We start from the raw sequence: 22833 nt of genomic DNA on the forward strand, positions 1-22833 counted from the left end.
ATACTCAATTAAATCCCTCCATGGCCCCCCTAAAACATTTTTAGGGACAACATCAATCCCAAAAAATAAGAAACCATGGTCCAGGTTCTTCTCTATGTGGCAGTATTATTTTTAATGTCACTAAGCTGTTCATATATATTATCCCTAAATTGACGGACAGTTTTTCCCACATAGAAGCTAGAACATTTTTTACAAGTAGCCAAATATATAACCCCTACAGTTTTACATGTGCAATGGAAATTAGTACGTATCTTAATGTTGTTAACTATCACAACATCTTTCTCCAAAATATGGGAACATTGTACACAAGTACCACACCTAAATATTCCATTACTACTCATGCTAGTATTAGTTCCTGGGGTATCTTTCCATTCTAGGAAGTTCTTAAGACATTTAGCTCTCCTAGTAACAAAGTTTTGTGCAGGTCCTAAAATATCTAATGTTCCTTCAAAAGCCCTAAAAGGATCCAATTTTTTCTCAGCATCATTTGGATTTGTTCACACTCTTCTGTATATGTAGTAATAAAGGAACAACAATGCTCTTTATTGGTCCTAGCAGCCTGAAATGGATTTTCTTCCAAAAATATTATAGGTTTAATAACCCCTTCATTTCTTTTAATAATGACCTGACTGGCCATTTGACTAATAAGATCTAAAGGATACACCCTAACTAAAAACATGTTGGTTAATTTCGAACATTCACTCAAAAAGGTATTATCCTCAGTAATCATACGGGCCAATCTAATAAATTGCCCTTTAATAATTCCTTTTCTCTGATGTATAGAGTGGCAACTAGAGAAATGCAACAAACTATTAGGATATGTTTTCTTTCTGTAAACTGTACTCTGTATCAACTTGTTTTCATGATCCTTACTAACTAATACATCCAAATAATTAGTTTCTTCTTTATTATATTTATATGTAAATTTTAAGAATGAAGTTGTGGAATGTAGGTATTCAATAAACCTAGTTGTACTTAATTCATCCTCTTCCCATGCAATAAATATATCATCCAGAAATCTGGCGTATAATTGCCATGGGGGGGTATTGATGTTATTGTATATATATTGCTTTTCCCATTGCAGCAAAACTATGCTGGCAAATACAGGGAAGCATGACGCGTCCATTGCTACCACTTTCTTTTGGTGAAAATAGTGCCCGTCAATATATACAAAGTTATTATTCAAAACCATTTCCAATACCGTATCAAGAATGTTAATATCATTGCCAGTGAAAACCCCAGCCGCCATTAAAAATTTGTGATATTTCTCCATCCCATAATCATGAGGAATGACATTAAACAAATTGACAACATCTATAGTAACAAAAAAAAGTCTAGTGTTATATTAACCTCCTTTAGTTTATATAAAAAATACCATGAATCTTTGACAATATGTTCATGTAAGTTTAATATTTTTTTTTACTTTTTCATCAATAAAAACTGCCATAGAATGTGTAATAGATGTACTTACACTCACAATCATTCTCATGGGTGGGTCCATGAGGGACTTATGTATTTTTGGAATGCCGAATATCAGTGGTATTTTTGGAAACCTAACCTGCAAAAATTCAAAAATCTCCCTAGTAATTTCACCTTGATCCATCATATCCTGCAAATTATATCTAATTTTGGCATAAGAGACATTAATGAAATTTATAGAAGTCTGTTCATAATAGTCATCATCAAACAAATAACTGCACATCCTGTTTAAATAGTCAGTTTTAGTCATGACAACTATTCCGCTGCCCTTATCGGGCTTCATGAGCCTGATTTCCTTATTACGGCTTAATTCAAATAACAGTTTCCTTTCCACTTTTGTTAAATTGTTAACCGTTAATTCATCCTTCACTCTGTTGGTTAATAATACCCTAATGTCAAATTCACATATTTTTTCAAAGATAATCAAAGGAGTAGAAAGAACAGAGTTAAAAACACTACTTCTGTGCAAAACACTAGAATTATAGGTTCATAGGTTGGTAATAGCTATCGGCTTTAGAACCTATACAAGCCTAGCCATAACAATTCCCTGGATATTTCTTCCCACAATATTTACTTCCCTGGACCCCTGTATAGACTGACATGATCCCTGGGGTGAATTTCCTATCTCCCATCCAATCATCAAGGCTCCTTTTGAAGAGGGCCAAGGAGGCGCTCTGCTTGACATGTATGGGCAGTCTATTCCAAAGTATGGGGAGTCTCTGGGTAAGGAACCTATCCCTCCAGCATGTTTTGTTCATTGTGATGACAAGGTTTAGATCCCTGGAGTGTGTGGCTCTGAGGGATTGGGATTTCTTTAATGTATGTAATTAATGTGCTTGAACATAATTTTAAAGTTCAATGTCCTCAAAAATATTTTCAAGTCAATTAAAACTGAATCAATCCAAGAATGTGTTGTAGGAGCAAAAGTTAAACATTTGCTTACTAGTGAACAAATACTACTACCAAACTGCAAAGTGGTAAAATTGTAAACTTTAAAATCTCCACTGTCATTCAGCAAAACACTAGGCAACATCTCAGTCTCAATACCTGATGGGTCAATGTTCATTGAATGTTCCATTCTAGAAGGCTGGCTATAATCATGCATTTCTAATTCCTCAAATGCCTGCCTTGATTCTGAAAAGGTCTCTAATACCTCTGGGGATAGTGTTCCAAGTTTCTATTGTTGTTCCTGAAATTGTCCTGATTGCATATTCTTTCACCTTTCAAGGTGTTTGAGGAATTAGAAAAGTAATAAACTAGCCCTCGAATCCAAGGCCCCACATTTTCTTCATAGTGTGCGATTGAGAGGGGGCCTTGGGTTTGAGGGCTAGTCTGGAACTTGTCCAGCCACACATTGATTCCAGCTGAGTTTTCATTACCCAACAAAGGTTTGGGCTTTACACTGTCTAGCAATACTGACCTTAGTGACTTGTTGGTTGAGCTATGGCTTTTTATTCACAATATTCCTTTGTAAATGCAGTTTGGGAACATGAATAATGCTTTTAGTTCGTTGTATAGAAGGGCATGTGTGAATGCAATTTATGACTGTGATTTTCAGAGTACTCGTAAAGGGAAGGGATGTAATTTGTTCACACAAATATAGTTACTTGCCCCTTGGATAAAGGGGGCCCTGGTGTGGTATTGGACTCTCAGTTCTATTATAAGGGGATGACAGATATGTTATCTGATTCAACAGTTTATAAAGTTGTGCGATTAGATACTGTGGACAAGATGGGTAGGCATATATCTGATACTCTACATGAATGCCTAAGTATGGGGCTGATCGCTAATGAACTGTTTCAGTTTTTTATTGTACAGACACCACTGATCCCATGGTTGCATGGTCTCGCTAAGGCTCATAAGAATCCTATATGCTCGAAATTTAGAGGGATAGTAGCTGGGACAGGATGGCTCACTCAGCCCATTTCCATCTGCTTGGATGGAGAATTGAGAGAAGTATTGAATGAGTATTCTACTGTTCTCAAGGACAGCGAGCATTTTTTGGGTGACCTTTATAAAGCCATGAAGATATCAACACAAGTGGAAATAGAAATGTTAGTTACGTTAGATGCAGTTTCACTTTTTACTTGTATACCAAATGAACAGGGTATCAGGATGGTGAGATCTGTTTTATCTAAATACTGAAAATTATCATTACAGCATATAGATTTCTTATGCATGCAATTAGAAATTGTGTTGGAGCACAATTTGTTCATGTTTAAGGATCTGTGCTACTGGCAAGTAGCGAGAATGGCAATGGGCACTAATTGTGCCAACACATACGCTAACTTAGTTATGGTGGCCTGGGAACAACAACATCTGTTAGGTGTTGATCCTCATGTCATGTTTTATCAAAGTTTTGTAGACGACCTTTTTGTTGGTTGGAAGGGAGATGAGGATAGTTTAATATCGTTCTGTCAGTATTTGAATAGAACTAATGACTTTTTAAGATTTACTGTGAATCATTCGAGGCATAGCATTGACTTCTTGGATGTTACAGTCTTTAAAACTGAAGAAGGATGGTCCACTAAGTTGCATGGGAAGGACTGCTACTGTCCAGCTTTTCTCCATTGAGATATCATGCATTCACGCCATATTTTTCCCAACATTGTTAAGGGTCAGGCCATGAGGGTTTTCCGCCTCTGTTGTGAGGAGCTGGATTATTTTGAAGGGCTCCGGAATTTGAAGGATGACTTCTTGGTCAGGGGCTATAGCTCACAAGAGGTTGATTTGGCATATTCAAGGGTAATGAATGAGAGGCATGGGAGAGCCAAGCCATACTTACCCAACTTTACCCCTGCACAGGAAAGAGTAATGAGAAGCGATGAGACCTCCCAGGTCCCCATGGTACTGTCCTTTACACATGATATAGATAAGTTCAAAGGTATCATTCGGGAGAATTGGCATATTCTCCTGGTGGATGATAGAACCACTGCAGTGGTAGGCCTGCAACCTCAGTTCATACATAAAAATAGGAAGGACCTGAAACAACCACTTTGTTACCCGAGAACAGCAAGAGGTGGGGTGGGTACTTTGTATGGTACACGCAAGTGTGGAAATTGTGCATACTGTGTATATATAGATGAATTAAGGTTTTCTAAACACCTAAGGACAAGGCCCCTATGGCAGTTAAGGGCTAGTGCATGTAATCTATGCGGCCCATTGCAGGATGTGTTTTTGTTTCTATGTAGGCAAGACGAATCGTCTCCTCAGGGAACATATTAGAGTCATCTGTACTGTACGAGGAGAGGCTTGGATTACAGTGCTTTAGCCAAACACACTGTGTCAACTGATGAGCAGCATACATTCTTGTTTCAAGTGCTTCATGTCCAAGACACAAATTGTAGGATGGGAGACCATGTAAACCAGACAGAAAGTGTGGAACTTCAGTGGATCTTGAGGTTAAGGGCTCTTAGGGGGCTGGGCTTGAATGATTCTGTCCCCCTTAAACCCGTCTTGAAGTCCAAGATATTGAAATAAGAACCTACAATAATTTTTAGTGTGTGATGGTTCAGTTTCACTTTATAAACGCGAATTGCTGAAATATCGAATCTCAGCAATTCGTGTCCATGAAGCCGAAACCTCTAAATAACGAAAGTGCATAATTGCAAATAGGACTATGTCAAATTCATGCTTATGCATTTTCATTATTGTACGGAAGTGTTCGGCTGGGATGGTGTCTGCATTTTAAGGTGAGTGAATGCGTGTGAGTGTTTTTTGTAACTTGTACGAGTGGGTAAGGGTAGGGAGGTGGGGGGATGAATGTGTATTGGCTGTGTGTGATTTTTTTTTTTTTTTTTACTGTTTGTGCATTCCCGGAGTTAGTATATATAAGTGGGGGGGGGTGCAGCGGGGCTTGCCCCCCTGCATATGTGTAGTGTAGGTGTGTGTCTGTGTGGTGTTGTGTTGTATTTCAGTGTTTTGTGGTGTGGGTATTATGGTTTGTGTGTTGTGTGCTGTATGATGTGTGTTCGATGTTGTGATTTCATGGTTGTGAGGTGTTGGTGTTTTAATGGTTTCAGCTTTATACTGTTGAAATGCTGACATTCGATATTTCAGCATTTCTGCAATATGAAGGGAAACCAGTGGTTCACATGTGTGAATTGCACCTTTAATTTTTAATTAGTTTATTACTAAGAGGGTGGGTGCATACATCTTTTCTTGTATTTTATTGGTTATTTTGAATATGAAGTGTATATTTAAACTGCTTTTAATTCAAGTGTATTTGTCTGATGAAGCAATGTTGACCATTGCGAAAGCTCTCACAACAATTTGTCATTAACCCGGTGGATTTTATCATTTTGTGGATACTTTCTGTCTTATTTGGGTTTCATGTTGTCACTTTTTATTTATATTGTGCCATCATCCTGGGTGAGGGCAGGACCACAATCAAAAAGGTAGCACTGTTCAATGCCTTATTAAAAAAGTTACACTACATGAAAGAACTGCCGACCATCTAAAATATTAATTCTTATGTGGTTACTGAAACATGGCTTGAGAACAGCAAAAGCACCTCTGCAGTGCAAGGCTTTAATGCCTACCACAGCAAGAGGTTCTCCCATTCAATTCTCGGCTGGAGTGTGGGGAGTGCCTTCTGTGTGGAGTCTGCATGTCCTCCCCATGGTTGAGTGGGAGTTCGAAAGACATGCGTAAATGGGCGTGCCTTCGTTGAAGGTTGAACGGCGAGCTGGCACCTCGGTGTTCGTGAAAATCTACTGCCAATCATTAGCGGACCGGAGTTCCGCTGTGGTGACTCCTAACTGGGAAAAGCTGAAAGACAACAACAACAACTCCTTCGGAGCCAATACTGAAATGGATGATTTAGCTGCAGGGGGCATATTAGATTTCCTAAGAAACTACTTCACCTCCAGACTCACAATGCAGAACAGTGACACTGACTTCTTACACATCCTTCTCATAATAAACAAAACATAGTACTACATCATAGCCAATGACTGTACACCTTCCATGGCACGGGCAGACCACGAGGAATATCATAATCTTCTTGGGTGACTTCAACTGTCCCTCTAGTAACTGGAGAACCTGTACTACTCCAAATGAGTAAGCAAATAAATTCCTGCACTTTATTAATGCTAACTCTGTGGACCACACAGTCCAAATCCTAATAAGGGCCTCAAAAATATTGGACCTAATCCTCACCATTATAGTCTCACTGTTCTCAGTGACCAGTTAGTGGTCAAGTCTGACCCGATGCTGTAACAATTCCTTTAAATGTAAGTTTTGAATTACCTCAAAATCTCTACATCATCAGACTAGTTTAAGGCAAATCTACTCCAGCTAACTGATGACTTGATAAATTTCTCACTCCCTCTTCATCTTGATGAACCCATATCATACACTGCCATATTCACTGGCATACTTTATGTCTTTCTCTAAGCTTGTACTGAGGCCTCAGTTACCATAAGGTGTAAATACAGTGCCAAACTCAACTAATTTGGTGGATCCCCAGTATCAGCAAACTGTCCAGCAAGTGGAAGGAATTTACAGCCCATAGAGTAAACGTAACCACCCATCCCATCAGTTAAAGAAAAATAAACATATCCACAAAGAAAAAAATGAAATCCTCCAGCCCAACCCATCAGTTAATGGAAAACTCAAACAGATTCACAATGAAAAACATGAAATCCTCCAACCCATCCCATCAGTTAAAGAAAAACTCGAACAGATCCCCAATGAAAAAAATAAAATCCTCCAACCCATCCCATCAGTTAAAGAAAACTCAAACAGATCCACAATCATCAAAGTGAAATCCTCCAACCCATCTCATCAGTTAAAGAAAAACTCAAACGGATCCACAATCAAAAAAATGAAATCCTCCAACCCATCCCATCAGTTAAAGAAAAACTCAAACAGATCCATAATGAAAAAAAATAAAATCCTCCAACCCAACCTATCAGTTAAAGAAAAACTCAAACAGATCCACAATGAAACAAAGAAAATTCTCTAACCCATCCCACCAGTTAAAGAAAAACTCAAACTGATCCACAATGAAAAAAATGAAATCCTCCAACCCATCTCATCAGTTATAGAAAAACTCAAACAGATCCACAATGATCAAAATGAAATCCTCCAACCCATCCTATCAGTTAAAGAAAAACTCATACAGATCCACAATGATCAAAATGAAATCCTCCAACCCATCACATCAGTTAAAGAAAAACTCAAACAGATCCACAATGAAAAAAAATGAAATCCTCCAACCCATCTCATCAGTTATAGAAAAACTCAAACAGATCCACAATGATCAAAATGAAATCCTCCAACCCATCCTATCAGTTAAAGAAAAACTCAGATCCACAATGATCAAAATGAAATCCTCCAACCCATCCCACCAGTTAAAGAAAAACTCAAACAGATCCACAGGTGTCAGGTATCTATGCCTCTGGCATTAAGGCTGACAGTAAGGCCCTGTGGCTGATGAACTTTGTTGAAGCCCCAAACTTGGGGCTGTTATAAATAACCCTGCTCATCACAGAAAAGCCTGCCATTTTGAAAACCATATTGATTGCATTGCTTGCAGTTAATCAACATTTTGATTATGATTTCTTATTGACTGCCATTGACCATTTCCCTTTTTTTGAGAGGTAAAATATCCCTTTTTCAGTCTGACTCTGGCTTTCTTAGGGATGGAATTTATTTCAAGAAATAGTTCTGTGGTCATATTTTTATTGAGTCATTTCCTCCACCCGGCTGCTCTGTCTATTAACAAGACAGCTGTGGCTTCCCTTCATCCACTTAAGCTGAGGGCAAGCTTACACTGCTAAACTGGCAAATGACTGAGGGAGGGATGGCCCTTAATTGCCCTAAACTAAGGGACCACACGGGTTGGCTTCAGTTGCATGCCATTCTCAGTGAGTATATGCTGAGTAAGATTCAGTTAGACTGGCTAATACAACAATCACGAAAAGCCATGTTAGCACATTCTTCACAATATAACCTGGTTATTCTAACTAACATAGATCTAGATTATTTATTTATTTATTTATTAACTTACTTAATACTTGTTCACTAGGCAGGTGGGTTTGTTAATTGACTCCTTTCAGCCATTATGTAGGCTCAGTGAGCAAACATAAAAACAGATGTATAATCATAAAAACAGCAAATCAGAGCAAGTATAAGTATCAGCTCCAGTACACTATCAATATTAAGAGTTAACAAGAATAGATGCATTGGCAAAAGCATGGATTATAAACATGACTTATAAGCAAGAGGAATGTACATCTATACACTATGATTAGATCAGATAACATTTAGAGCAACAAGCAAGGATTCAGGTGCAGAGACATAAGTGCAGTATTGATAACATTAATTGCTAGCTTGAATTGTTACCCCGTACACCAGATTTCCTTAGGAAAATGGTATTTTAGAACATGTTAGGCCTTAAGTGTACCTTGGGTTTTTACTTCTCTGGGGAGGTGGTTTCAAATGGCAGGACTTAGTCTAAAGAAGACTATACTTCTCAACCTCTTAACACAAAAAAATATGGATAAAGCTAAAAATAGTGAGGGGACTAATGTACAGAAATTGCCCTTATAAATGTAGAAAGTTGCTAGAATAATATAATTTGTATCAGCATGCATTTTCCGAAGGGTATAATGCCTGAAACTCATATGTATGTCATTATTTAGTGACTTCAATCCTCAGTGATTTAACAGAAAACCACAATTTTTTGGAGAAACAGACCAAAAATATCAGGCAAAAATCTGGACATTCAGCAAAAATCTGGACAGTTGGGAGATATGGAAAATAATCTTTTCCCCATTAGCCATTTTAAAGCATGGACTGGTGGAGGAAAGGGTAGAAACTTCTCAGGGTGTAATTTATGAGCCTAAACATTAGTGTTGTTTTCAGAGGGGGAAGTAACTCAAGCTTTAGATTTTGAAAAGTAGAATACCAAGAAATGTGGTCAATCCATTTATTACTGAGAGTCATTAAATAAGGCTCAGTGGTGTACTAGAAGATTACTAGAAGAATGAACCATAAGATTCTGTTTTGTGTGACTTGTAATCTCCAAGTATTGTAAGAGAAATGGAGAGGCATCAAAGGCAAACCATATTCAAATTTTGGAAATAGAACATTTTTGGCAATGGTATGTCTTTGCATGTTTGTAGGTGTGTATGTGTGAATGGGTGAGTGTATCCATGAGTGCAATTACATGTGTGGGGGGTCCTGCGTGTGTGTGTGTGTGTGTGTGTGTGTGTGTGTGTGTGTGTGTGTGTGTGTGTGTGTGTGTGTGTGTGTGTGTGTGTGTGTGTGTATCCAAGAATGGGTGAGTGTGACATGAGCACAATCAAGTGGGGGGCCTATGTTTGTGCCTATGCGTAATATGTGTGTGTGTGTGTGTGTGTGTGTGTGTATATGTGCGTGTGTGTATATGTGCGTGTGTGCGTGTGTGTGTGTGTCTGTGTGTGTGTGTGTGTGTGTGTGTGTGTGTGTGTGTGTGTGTGTGTGTATGTATGTATATGTGCATGTGTGTGTGTGTGTGTGTGTGTGTGTGTGTGTGTGTGTGTGTGTGTATATATGCAGGAATAGGTGAGTGTGTTCATGAGCGCAATCAAGTGGGGGGCCTATGTATGTGTGTGTGTGTGTGTGTGTGTGTGTGTGTGTGTGTGTGTGTGTGTGTGTGTGTGTGTGTGTGTGTGTAGGGGAGGCTGTCACACTTCCTCACTCCTCATGACTAATGAGCAAATCATGCAATACTGGGGAGTGGGGAACAATGGACACCAGGAATACTGTTTATATCATGCTGTAAAGGAATTTAAAAAGAAGATTGTACATTTTGCAGCATTAAAGATGTGTGGCAGGAGAACACTCCCTTTATATCAGGCCACAGAGGCACTAAATGATTCAAACTCTGCACCCACAGCACTCTCGGGCAGTTCTTTAGTAGAGTGTTAGCTCTCAACACCACCAATAGACAACAGTGATACTCCTAACATAATACATTAAGTCTTTGAAAATTAGTAAAAAAAAGAGTGGGCGGGTTTCAAACTCTACACCATTGACACAGAAAGCAGCTTGTCAAGCTGGAGCCTTAACCATCTACGCTAACTTAGTAGTTAGTCTGAGAGGGTATTCTTTACATAATAAGAAGTATAAAACTAGATCTGGCATTCTTCCCTGAGAGTCCATAAGTTACAAGAACAAGGCACATATAAGAGGCAGCACCAGCAGTGTTGTGTAAAATTAGGGACAGTTAAAAGGAATAGGGGTACACCTGTATGGGATGAGGATTGGGGACTAAGCTAGGAGGAACATTAGATGACTTCAAGGAGGATTTTTAAACTATGACTCATTTAAAAATATTAATAGAGCAAGTGCATACCACTTTTCTTAGCAGGACATTAGACAAAATGCCAAAGGCTATCCTACATATATGCTCTCTGCCACACTACAGGAAAAGTGTCTCCTGCCATAAAACATCCCATTATAATTCTCCTGCCAAAAGATACCTCTTTCCTAAACAATGAAGGATGTTAGACCCATCTACACTCTTTGTCCTCTTGATAAAGTGTTTGAAAAACTCTTTTATAAACTTTGGACTACTGTCTCATAACCAGCATGGTTTCAGAAATGTCTTTAGTACTACAACAGCCTTAAACTCTGCAAATGGCTACATCTACTGTAGCATCAATGATGCACTTGTCTCTGGTGTGATATATAGGGTCATAGATTCATTGGAAGTTAGTAGGCTAATGGCCCTAGGGCCTTTACAAGCCTAGCCATGTTATACCCATGTTCCCTAATTGACCTTGGTTAGATGGTCATTATTTGCAGACTGAGTCCATGATCAGAACCAACTGCCCCTGTCCACGAGGAGCAAAGATGCCACCCCGGGGGTGTAGTTGTGTAGATATGACTAGGCCATTCAAAACTTTAAACTATGACATACTGTTTAAGAAGGTGGAAAAAATTTACTTTGCCTAACATAAAGTGGTTATAAAGTTAACTTCAGAATAAAATATCCCAAGTCCACACTTACAATTTTGTATCATAAACAAAATATATAAAACAAACAGTAGCAGAATTCCCCATTCTAAAGGCTTAAACCTTGCCTGTGATATAAATAAGACCTGTTGGAGATATAGACATGTATCACAGAGACTATGGAACAGGCTCCCCATCCATGTGAAGCAGAGTTCTTCCCTAACCCAATTCAAGTGCAACTTGGACAATTGGATAAGATCATGTCTCCTAAACCTGATAGACTTCTTTGAAGCGGTCACCAAAGCCATAGATGAGGGCAAGGTTGTTCACACAGCGTATCTAGATCTCGCCAAGGCTTTTGCTACCATCCCCCACTCTGGAATTATAGATAAACTCACTAAACTAGGTATAAATCCCTATGTCACAAGATGGGTTGCCAACTGCCTCACTGACAGAACCCACACTGTGAAAGTAGCAGACTCCAAACCCAACTTCAGACCAGTGGCAAGTGGAGTACCACAGGGTTCAGTCCTGGGTCCTCTCCTGTTTGGTATCTACTTCTCGGAAGTACAGGCTAACACAGAAGGTCTTTGGCTAATGAAGTTCACAGATGACTGCAAACTAGGAGTCATAATCAAAACTTCTAATGATGTGGACATCCTACAAAAGGGCCTCACTGAGACAGATGCCTGATGTCAAAGCCATGACCTCAGGCTCAATGCCAAAAAGTGCATTGTCATCCCTTTTGGTAAAAACTCTGTACCCATGAACCACCACATAGGCAGTAGTCTACTTAACACTGAAAGTGTGATAAGAGACCATGGAACACAGGTGGACAGTAGTCTCTCCTTTGATAATCACATTGCCACAGTAGTCACAAAATCCTTCTACGTGGCACACCTCATCACAAAAGGTTTCTCATCCAGGAAAAAAGATGTAATTGTTTCACTTTACTCATCACTCATTATACCAATTATAGAGTACCTCACAAGACATCTATAACAACTAGAAAGGCTGCAGAAATACCTCACAAAAAGGAGGGCCATACTAGTCAATCCTGAAGCAAATTTGTGGGTACTCATCCAGTCATCTAGGATATGTTTAAAGGAAGATTGTGAGTCACACCACTTAACATGAAGAGGAAATTTATTTCAGTGGCTTGGGAGGTGCTGGGTTATAAACCTTTCCCCTCCACAATATTTTACTTATCTGTTGGTGAAGGTTTAGGTCCCTGATTCTCATACTGGTGGAGATCTTGTACTTGTGGAGAAACAGAATATTCAGAATAATTGGATTTCTAATGTCAGTAAATAAGATAAGAGATCTCTCCTCAAAAGCTTGTAAGACACGGAATAAAGTAATAGACTCCAGCCTCTGATGGTAGCTCAGGGACTTTAAGTTTGTGATCTTTTTTGGTTAGGAACCTTTGGGATCTTTCTAATTTTTTGACATATTTAGTGAGATACATCCCATGGTGGAAATTGAAAAAGGGTAATTGTGAGGTGATGTTCAGGGAAGAGTTAAGACAGGCACTGGGTGGCAGTGAAGAGTTACCGAATAGCTGGGTAACTACAGCAGAGCTAGTAAGAAAGATGGCTAGAAAGCTGCTTGGTGTGACATTTGGAAAGAGGAAGGAGGACAAGGAGACCTGGTGGTGGAATGAAGAAGTACAGGAGAGTATACAGAGAAAGAGGTTGGTGAAGAAGAAGTGGGATTGTCAAAGAGATGAAGAAAGTAGACAAGAGTATAAGGAGATGAGGTGCATGGCAAAGAGAGATGTGATGAAGGATAAGGCGTATGAAGAGTTGTATAAAAGGTTGGACACTAAGGAGGGAGAAAAGGACCTAGACAGAGGCTAGACAGAGGGACCGAGCTAGTAAAGTTGTGCAGCAGGTAAGGGTGATAAAGGATAATGAGGGAAACGTACTCACAAGCGAGGAGAGTGTGTTGAGCAGATGGAAAGAGTACTCTGAGGTTGATGAATGAAGAGAATGAGAGGGAGAGAAGGTTGGATGATGTGCAGATAGTGAATCATGAAGTGTAGTGGATTAGCAAGGAGGAAGTAAGGATAGCTATGAAGAGGATGAAGAATGGAAAGGCTGTTGGTCCAGATGACATACCTGTGGAAGCATGGAGGTGTTTAGGTGAAATGGCAGTGGAGTTTTTAACTAGATTGTTTCATGAAATCTTGGAAAGTGAGAGGATGCCTGAGGAATGGAGAAAAAAGTGTTTTGGTACTGATTATTAAGAATAAAGGTGATGTGCAGAACTGTAGTAACTACAGAGGGATTAAACTGATCAGTCACAGCATGAAGTTATGGGAAAGAGTAGTGGAAGCTAGGTTAAGAAGGGAGGTGATGATTAGTGATCAGCAGTATGGTTTCATGCCAGGAAAGAGCACTACAGATGTGATGTTTGCTCTGAGAGTGTTGATGGAGAAGTACAGAGAAGGTCAGAAGGAGTTGCATTGTGTCTTTGTGGATTTAGAGAAAGCATATGACAGGGTGCCTAGAGAGGAGTTGTGGTATTGTATGAGGAAGTCGGGAGTGTCAGAGAAGTATGTAAGAGTGGTACAGGATATGTACGAGGGTAATGTGACAGTGGTGAGGTCTGTGGTGGGAGTGACAGATGCATTTAAGGTGGAGGTGGGATTACATCAAGGATCAGCTCTGAGCCCTTTCTTATTTGCAATGGTGATGGACAGGTTGACAGACGAGATCAGACAGGAGTCCCCGTGAACTATGATGTTTGCAGATGACATTGTGATCTGTAGTGAGAATAGGGAAGCAGGTGGAGGAGACCCTGGAGAGGTGGAGATATGCTCTAGAGAGAAGAGGAATGAAGGTCAGCAGGGCTACGACAGAATATATGTGTGTGAATGAGAGGGAGGATAGAGGAATTGTTAGGATACAGGGAGTAGAGGTGGCAAAGGTGGATGAGTTTAAGTACTTGGTAACAACAGTTCAGAGTAATGGTGAGTGTGGAAGAGAGGTGAAGAAGAGAGTACAGGCAGGATGGAGTGGGTGGAGAAGGGTGTCAGGAGTGATTTGTGACAGACAAGTACCAGAAAGAATGAAAGGGAAGGTCTACAAGAGGGTAGTGAGACAAAGCTATGTTATATGGGTTGGACACAGTGGCACTGACAAAAAAGCAGGAGTCAGAGCTTGACGTGGCAGAGTTGAAGATGTTAAGATTTGCACTGGGTTTGACGAGGATGGACAGGATTAGGAATAAGTATATTAGAGGGTCAGCCCAGGTTGGAAGGTTTGGAGACAAAGCCAGAGAGGCAAGATTATGTTGGTTTGGAAATGTACTGAGGAGGGATGCAGAGTATATTGGGAAAAAGATGCTAAGGATGAAGCTGCCAGGTAACAGGAAAAGTGGGAGGTCTAAGATAAGGTTTATGGATGTGGTGAGAGAGGATATGCAGGTGGTTGGTGTGATAGAGCAAGATGCAGAGGACTGGAAGAAATGAAAACAGTTGATCTGCTGTGGCGACCCCTAACAGGAGCAGCCGAAAGAAGAAGAAGAAGTGAGATACATCCCAAAAGGGGTATTGTACTCAATAATTATCCTGATCAATGCTGAATATAAGGGAATCATTACCTCTTTACTCCTTGGGGATATTTATTTGCAAATTATCTGAAATAAAAGGGTTTCCTGAATAGTCACATAATGATCAAAAGATAGGTAGACATCAACCCAAGTACCTATGTCCCTGAGTAAATGTTCATTTTGTAGTGTTATCTTATCTGTATGGCATAATAAGAGGAGGAGTTGTCTATCAAAAGTGATGAGGCTAAACTTTTTAGCATTTAGTTTGAGTCCATTTTAAATACACAAAGAGTTTACTAGCAAGAGCTAATTTTAAAATATTCAGGTGTCATAGGGTGACTTAATAACAACCCCTAGGTTTGTTAGCTAGAGGTGATGCTTCTGTGCCTGGAGATCTGTAAGTAAATTCCAAACAGAGTCCTGAGGGACACAAATGGTCTCTTTCATACTTTATGATGAGGTGCCTGTAACAAGCACTTTGTGGGATCTGTCTTTCAGACAGTTTGATATCCATCTTTCCACATATGGGTCAATTTTAAAACATTTTGCTTTTATATTATACCAGCATGAGGAATATTGTTGAAGGCTTTGCACATGTTAAGCTAGGACACATGCATTGCATAGCCCTCCTCTACAGCCTCTCTAACCCTTTGGAAGAAGTTTACCTGATTAACCAGGCAAAATCTACCTTTCACAAAGCCAAACTGATGGCAGTCAATTCTAATAAGATACCTGTTTTTGCAGTGCTGCTCATTTTTATTTGTTTACTTATATATAACAGTGGGCTTGTTTAATGGACTGAGTGCATTGTCTTATTTATTTAGAAATTAGTTTCTGTGAGAGGGGAATATGTGAGATCTGGATGAGTTTGTTGTGTGGTGTGAGCATGTGTTATGTCTTTAAGATGAAGGCCAAAAGTTGTGAGAAGTGGACAGGCAGACTCTTTAATAAGAGTGTGATGGGGGGGGGGGAGGGGGTTGGGAAAATGAGGAAATGCTAGTGAGTGGATAGCAAAGAAAACTACTTACGTTACAATCTGTCTGAGCATTGTGCATGCTCAGAATACCCTGACAGTCTAAGTCTAAGTCTAATAACAAAAGAAAGGAAAAGAAAAACTAAAAGCCAATGGATAATACAAAAAAATGTAGGGTCTCACTCTTTATTTTACTTATGCTGCAAATGAATGCTTCGACATTTTATTAGGTGATCTGAACATTAAGCGGAAGTTGTATGAGATGAGCAGCATCCTGTAATACTCGTTATTTGCTCTGAAACATCTGGTCCCAAGGTTATGTTAGACTTAGGGCCAGATTTAAAAATCTACACTAAATATATACTAAGTGTACACCATTCTGAGTGAGCAGACAACACAGACATAATTCATACCTTCCTCTTCCTCGTTTTAGTTTTCCTACTGATATTCTTGCAACTTTAAATATTCACGGGTCTTCATAAATGTTACTACAAGGTGTAGACTACATGTACACTTAGTGCAATCTTTCTGAGTGACTAGAAAACACAAAAAATGGGATAAGATATTTATTGAACACATCGCGTACACTTAGTGCAGGCTTTATTGAGTCTAGCTCTTAATCTTTACATTGGCTCCTGATGATATTAATAGATGTTCGTGTTATGACTGATACTTGCAGTTATGTTTTTTATTTTAATATATTTTGGTAATCTGGTGCAATAACAAAATCTGTAGAATTCAGTATTTCTACTGTACAAAAAATATAATTCAGTATTTCTACTGTACAAAAAATATGAAAAAAAGTTCAGTACAGGAACTTTACTGATTTTCCACAGGCTACAAATAAGACACGAAAATACTTTATTAGCATCTTTCTGAAAAAAATGCAACTATATGATTGCCATTAAGAAACAGATAATTAGAAATTCCAACTGGCCATAGATCAACCCAAAAATTAAAGCCGTTATGTCACAAAGAGACTACCTGTAGGCAAGGTACCACCAAACAAACTGATCAGTGAATGAAAATAAAATAATCTATCAACAATCAAAGAAGTACTTGCTTTCTTTATCTCATTGATTTCCCTTGCTAGCTGAAGTCTTTGATGCTAAGAACTCACTTGCTTCCAGACAAGGTTTTTCAAAGAATCATTATCATCATCTTCTTCTTCATCATCATCATCATCCATTTTTTCTGCATTTCTACATGGGGTCAGAGTGTCATGCCAACTGTCAACACATCCTTTGATCCCCTTGATTCAGCACCACTGTAGCACTATCTTTCCCAGTCATGCCTAAGCATTGCAGGTCTTCTTTCATACACTATCCATCTCGTGGCTGGACATCCTTGGCTTTCTTCCTATAACAAATCATCTTATGCTTTCCTGCACATGTGACAAACCACTATAGTCTGTTCTCATTGATCTCTGCAGTTTGTGCTACTTTAGCTTCTGTTCTGATGTCCTCAGTTTCATCAGTTCCCCAATGTATATCCTAGGTTTCTTTGCCATACAGAAGTGCTAGTCACACCACTTAATTGTACATCATACTCTTCAGCTCTTTGGCATGCTTCTATCATGCACTACTCCTGATGCTTTGTTCTAGGTGGCTGCAACACCTCTGATTTTAGTTTGGACTTCTCCATTCTCTCAGCTTTTCCTCAGCCATACCTCCCAGATAACTGAAGCTGTTAACATGTGCTACTATTTCCTTTCTATCTCAAATGTTTAGCTTCTTTATGTTTCTTCCATTTGGAACCATGAACATTGTCTTGTCTACACTCCATTTAATCGCGTGTAACTTCCATTTTGCAGTCCAGTCCTCTATCACTCATTGAAGCTGCTGCTCATAGTCTGCTTGTGTTGCCATATCATCTGCATACAGCAGCTTGGGTGATCTGCCCCTCCAGCCCGTTTGCTAATGTAGATCATAGGCAGTATGAAAAACAGTATCCGCAGAGATGACCCTTAATTCACATCCACTCCTGTTGTGTCACTTTGTCCTTATGCATGTCCTGTACTAATTCTACCAATGTTTTCAGGACTTTGAACCACTGCAGCACTGTCCAAATCAGCATTCTTAGGACCTTGTCATATGCTTTCTTCAGGTCTAGGAATGTCCAGTTAGACACTTTCCTAATGTCCAACGTCTTCTAAACTATATGTCTCACTGCAAATATTGGGCCATTTGTACTGCATCCTGATCTCAACCGCTCATCTTTGAAACTTTCTATTACTTTGCATATTTATCAGTCAACCTCTCCAGCAATTTCATACAGCATAACAGAAGTTACGGTACTGTCCAAATTTAGGAGTGTCCCCTTTGCTCTTGCATACTGACACTATAATGCTTATTCTGCAGTCATTGAGGATTACACCCTTCTCTCCAGTACCCCCCCCCGAGTCATTTCTTTGATAACTTACCCAACATCTTGATCATCTCTGCCATGATTTTATCTAAGCCTTTGCTGCTTTTCTTGACTTCATCATCCTTGGTGCTGTTGTCACTCACTTTAGGGTAGGTTTTCACTCACTTTAGGGTGAGTTCTCACTTATTTTAGGGTAGGTTTTCACTCACTTTAGGGTAGGTTTTCACTCACTTTAGGGTAGGTTTTCACTCACTTTAGGGTGGGTTCTCACTTATTTTAGGGTAGGTTTTCACTCACTTTAGGGTGGGTTCTTACTTACTTTAGGGTGGGTTCTGACTTACTTTAGGGTAGGTTTTCACTTACTTTACGGTGGGTTCTCACTTATTTTAGGGTAGGTTTTCACTCACTTTAGGGTGGGTTCTTACTTTAGGGTGGGTTCTCACTTATTTTAGGGTAGGTTTTCACTCACTTTAGGGTGGGTTCTCACTTATTTTAGGGTAGGTTTTCACTCACTTTAGGGTGGGTTCTCACTTATTTTAGGGTAGGTTTTCACTCACTTAAGGGTGGGTTCTGACTTACTTTAGGGTGGATTCTCGCTTATTTTAGGGTAGGTTTTCACTCACTTTAGGGTGGGTTCTCACTTATTTTAGGGTAGGTTTTCACTCACTTTAAGGTGGATTCTGACTTACTTTAGGGTGGGTTCTCACTTATTTTAGGGTAGGTTTTCACTCACTTTAGGGTGGGTTCTCACTTATTTTAGGGTATGTTTTCACTCACTTTAGGGTGGGTTCTCACTTATTTTAGGGTAGGTTTTCACTCACTTTAGGGTGGGTTCTTACTTACTTTAGGGTGGGTTCTCACTTATTTTAGGGTAGGTTTTCACTCACTTTAGGGTGGATTCTCATTTATTTTAAGGTAGGTTTTCACTCACTTTAGGGTGGATTCTTACTTACTTTAGGGTGGGTTCTCACTAACTTTAGGGTGGGTTCTTACTTTAGGGTGGGTTCTCACTTATTTTAGGGTAGGTTTTCACTCACTTTACGGTGGGTTCTGACTTACTTTAGGGTGGGTTCTTACTTACTTTAGGGTGGGTTCTCACTAACTTTATGGTGGGTTCTTACTTTAGGGTGGGTTCTCACTTATTTTAGGGTAGGTTTTCACTCACTTTAGGGTGGGTTCTCACTTATTTTAGGGTAGGTTTTCACTCACTTTAGGGTGGGTTCTGACTTACTTTAGGGTGGGTTCTCACTTATTTTAGGGTAGGTTTTCACTCACTTTAGGGTGGGTTCTCACTTATTTTAGGGTAGGTTTTCACTCACTTTAAGGTGGATTCTGACTTACTTTAGGGTGGGTTCTCACTTATTTTAGGGTAGGTTTTCACTCACTTTAGGGTGGGTTCTGACTTACTTTAGGGTGGGTTCTCACTTATTTTAGGGTAGGTTTTCACTCACTTTAGGGTGGGTTCTTACTTACTTTAGGGTGGGTTCTCACTTATTTTAGGGTGGATTCTCATTTATTTTAAGGTAGGTTTTCACTCACTTTAGGGTGGATTCTTACTTACTTTAGGGTGGGTTCTCACTAACTTTAGGGTGGGTTCTTACTTTAGGGTGGGTTCTCACTTATTTTAGGGTAGGTTTTCACTCACTTTACGGTGGGTTCTGACTTACTTTAGGGTGGGTTCTTACTTACTTTAGGGTGGGTTCTCACTAACTTTATGGTGGGTTCTTACTTTAGGGTGGGTTCTCACTTATTTTAGGGTAGGTTTTCACTCACTTTAGGGTGGGTTCTCACTTATTTTAGGGTATGTTTTCACTCACTTTAGGGTGGGTTCTCACTTATTTTAGGGTAGGTTTTCACTCACTTTAGGGTGGGTTCTTACTTACTTTAGGGTGGGTTCTCACTTATTTTAGGGTAGGTTTTCACTCACTTTAGGGTGGATTCTCATTTATTTTAAGGTAGGTTTTCACTCACTTTAGGGTGGATTCTTACTTACTTTAGGGTGGGTTCTCACTAACTTTAGGGTGGGTTCTTACTTTAGGGTGGGTTCTCACTTATTTTAGGGTAGGTTTTCACTCACTTTACGGTGGGTTCTGACTTACTTTAGGGTGGGTTCTTACTTACTTTAGGGTGGGTTCTCACTAACTTTATGGTGGGTTCTTACTTTAGGGTGGGTTCTCACTTATTTTAGGGTAGGTTTTCACTCACTTTAGGGTGGGTTCTCACTTATTTTAGGGTAGGTTTTCACTCACTTTAGGGTGGGTTCTGACTTACTTTAGGGTGGGTTCTCACTTATTTTAGGGTAGGTTTTCACTCACTTTAGGGTGGGTTCTCACTTATTTTAGGGTAGGTTTTCACTCACTTTAAGGTGGATTCTGACTTACTTTAGGGTGGGTTCTCACTTATTTTAGGGTAGGTTTTCACTCACTTTAGGGTGGGTTCTCACTTATTTTAGGGTATGTTTTCACTCACTTTAGGGTGGGTTCTCACTTATTTTAGGGTAGGTTTTCACTCACTTTAGGGTGGGTTCTTACTTACTTTAGGGTGGGTTCTCACTTATTTTAGGGTAGGTTTTCACTCACTTTAGGGTGGATTCTCATTTATTTTAAGGTAGGTTTTCACTCACTTTAGGGTGGATTCTTACTTACTTTAGGGTGGGTTCTCACTAACTTTAGGGTGGGTTCTTACTTTAGGGTGGGTTCTCACTTATTTTAGGGTAGGTTTTCACTCACTTTACGGTGGGTTCTGACTTACTTTAGGGTGGGTTCTTACTTACTTTAGGGTGGGTTCTCACTAACTTTATGGTGGGTTCTTACTTTAGGGTGGGTTCTCACTTATTTTAGGGTAGGTTTTCACTCACTTTACGGTGGGTTCTGACTTACTTTAGGGTGGGTTCTTACTTACTTTAGGGTGGGTTCTCACTAACTTTAGGGTGGGTTCTTACTTTAGGGTGGGTTCTCACTTATTTTAGGGTAGGTTTTCACTCACTTTAGGGTGGGTTCTTACTTACTTTAGGGTGGGTTCTCACTTATTTTAGGGTAGGTTTTCACTCACTTTACGGTGGGTTCTCATTTATTTTAGGGTAGGTTTTCACTCACTTTAGGGTGGGTTCTTACTTACTTTAGGGTGGGTTCTTACTAACTTTAGGGTGGGTTCTTAATTTAGGGTGGGTTCTCACTTATTTTAGGGTAGGTTTTCACTCACTTTAGGGTGGGTTCTCACTTACTTTAGGGTGGGTTCTCACTTACTTTAGGGTGGGTTCTTACTTTAGGGTGGGTTCTCACTTATTTTAGGGTAGATTTTCACTCACTTTACGGTGGGTTCTGACTTACTTTAGGGTGGGTTCTCACTTACTTTAGGGTGGGTTCTCACTTATTTTAGGGTAGGTTTTCACTCACTTTACGGTGGGTTCTGACTTACTTTAGGGTGGGTTCTCACTTACTTTAGGGTGGGTTCTTCTTCTTCTTTCATTGTAGGCTGTGCATCAAGTAGTGCAGCTTCTGTGGGATTTGTTTTATTCAGTAGCGGCTTGAAATATTCCTTCAAGCCGATTTTGATGTTCTCTTGGCTAGTGATCAGATTGTTGATGTCATCTCTTATGAATGGTATCTGATGACTATTTTCTTTATCTTTTTGCTATTTTCTTGAAACCTTATAAAACTTTCTTATGAGATTGGCTTTGTCACTTTCCAAGATTTGTTTTAGAGCTTCTCTGATGCCTTGTTTTTTGCCTTTGTGACTGCTGTCTAAATCTCCTTATTAACTTATCAGTATTGCTTCTTGATCTGCTCTATCTTTCTCTTCCATGCATATTTTCTGACTGTAATTTTTTCCTTCATTCCTTCTTTCTCTTGAAAACGTTCTGATCTTCTGCATTCCAATACTGGCTTTCCATATTTGCCTAACTTCTATATCTGACTAGGCTGCATGTCTTTTATAGCTTCACGCATTCTTCTTCAGCTTCACAAGTGTAGCTAGGGTATGATGAAGGGGGAAGCTGCCACAGGCATTAGGTGTTACGAGATGAGATCTGCTGATGCCGGTTGGTTGTTCGAGTAGTATCAGCATTTAATTCTGTACCGGCATTTCTGAATGCCAGCACAAAAATTAATTATGATACTACTTTGCCTGTTGTGTCTGAAACTGGGGATTAGCATAATGGTTAAGGGGTCTACCTTACAGATGAAGAAAGGTGCAGGCTTTGATTCTTAAATGGGATGAACAACCTGCAAGGGCAGTTAGCTTAGTACAAATTTATGAACCTAGTTGTTACAAATATATGTAGAGGTATAGGTAGAGATTTGCTACAATTAAATTTTCTTTTTGTTTTTGGCTCCTGAAGATATAGTTAGGTTTTGACCTGGGCTCATATATAACCTATGTTAGTTTTTTTTTTTTTTTGATGTTCAAGTAGGATCAGAAAAGAACTGATCTAGCCAAGAAGACAGATTACGGAGCAGCACTGTGCAATAGATGAGATGGCCCTCCATATATCTTCAAAAAAGCATTAATAT

Source organism: Protopterus annectens, chromosome 2.part1, assembly GCF_019279795.1.
Source record: "Protopterus annectens isolate FY-2018-M chromosome 2.part1, PAN1.0, whole genome shotgun sequence".
Classification (NCBI taxonomy): Eukaryota; Metazoa; Chordata; order Ceratodontiformes; family Protopteridae; genus Protopterus; species Protopterus annectens.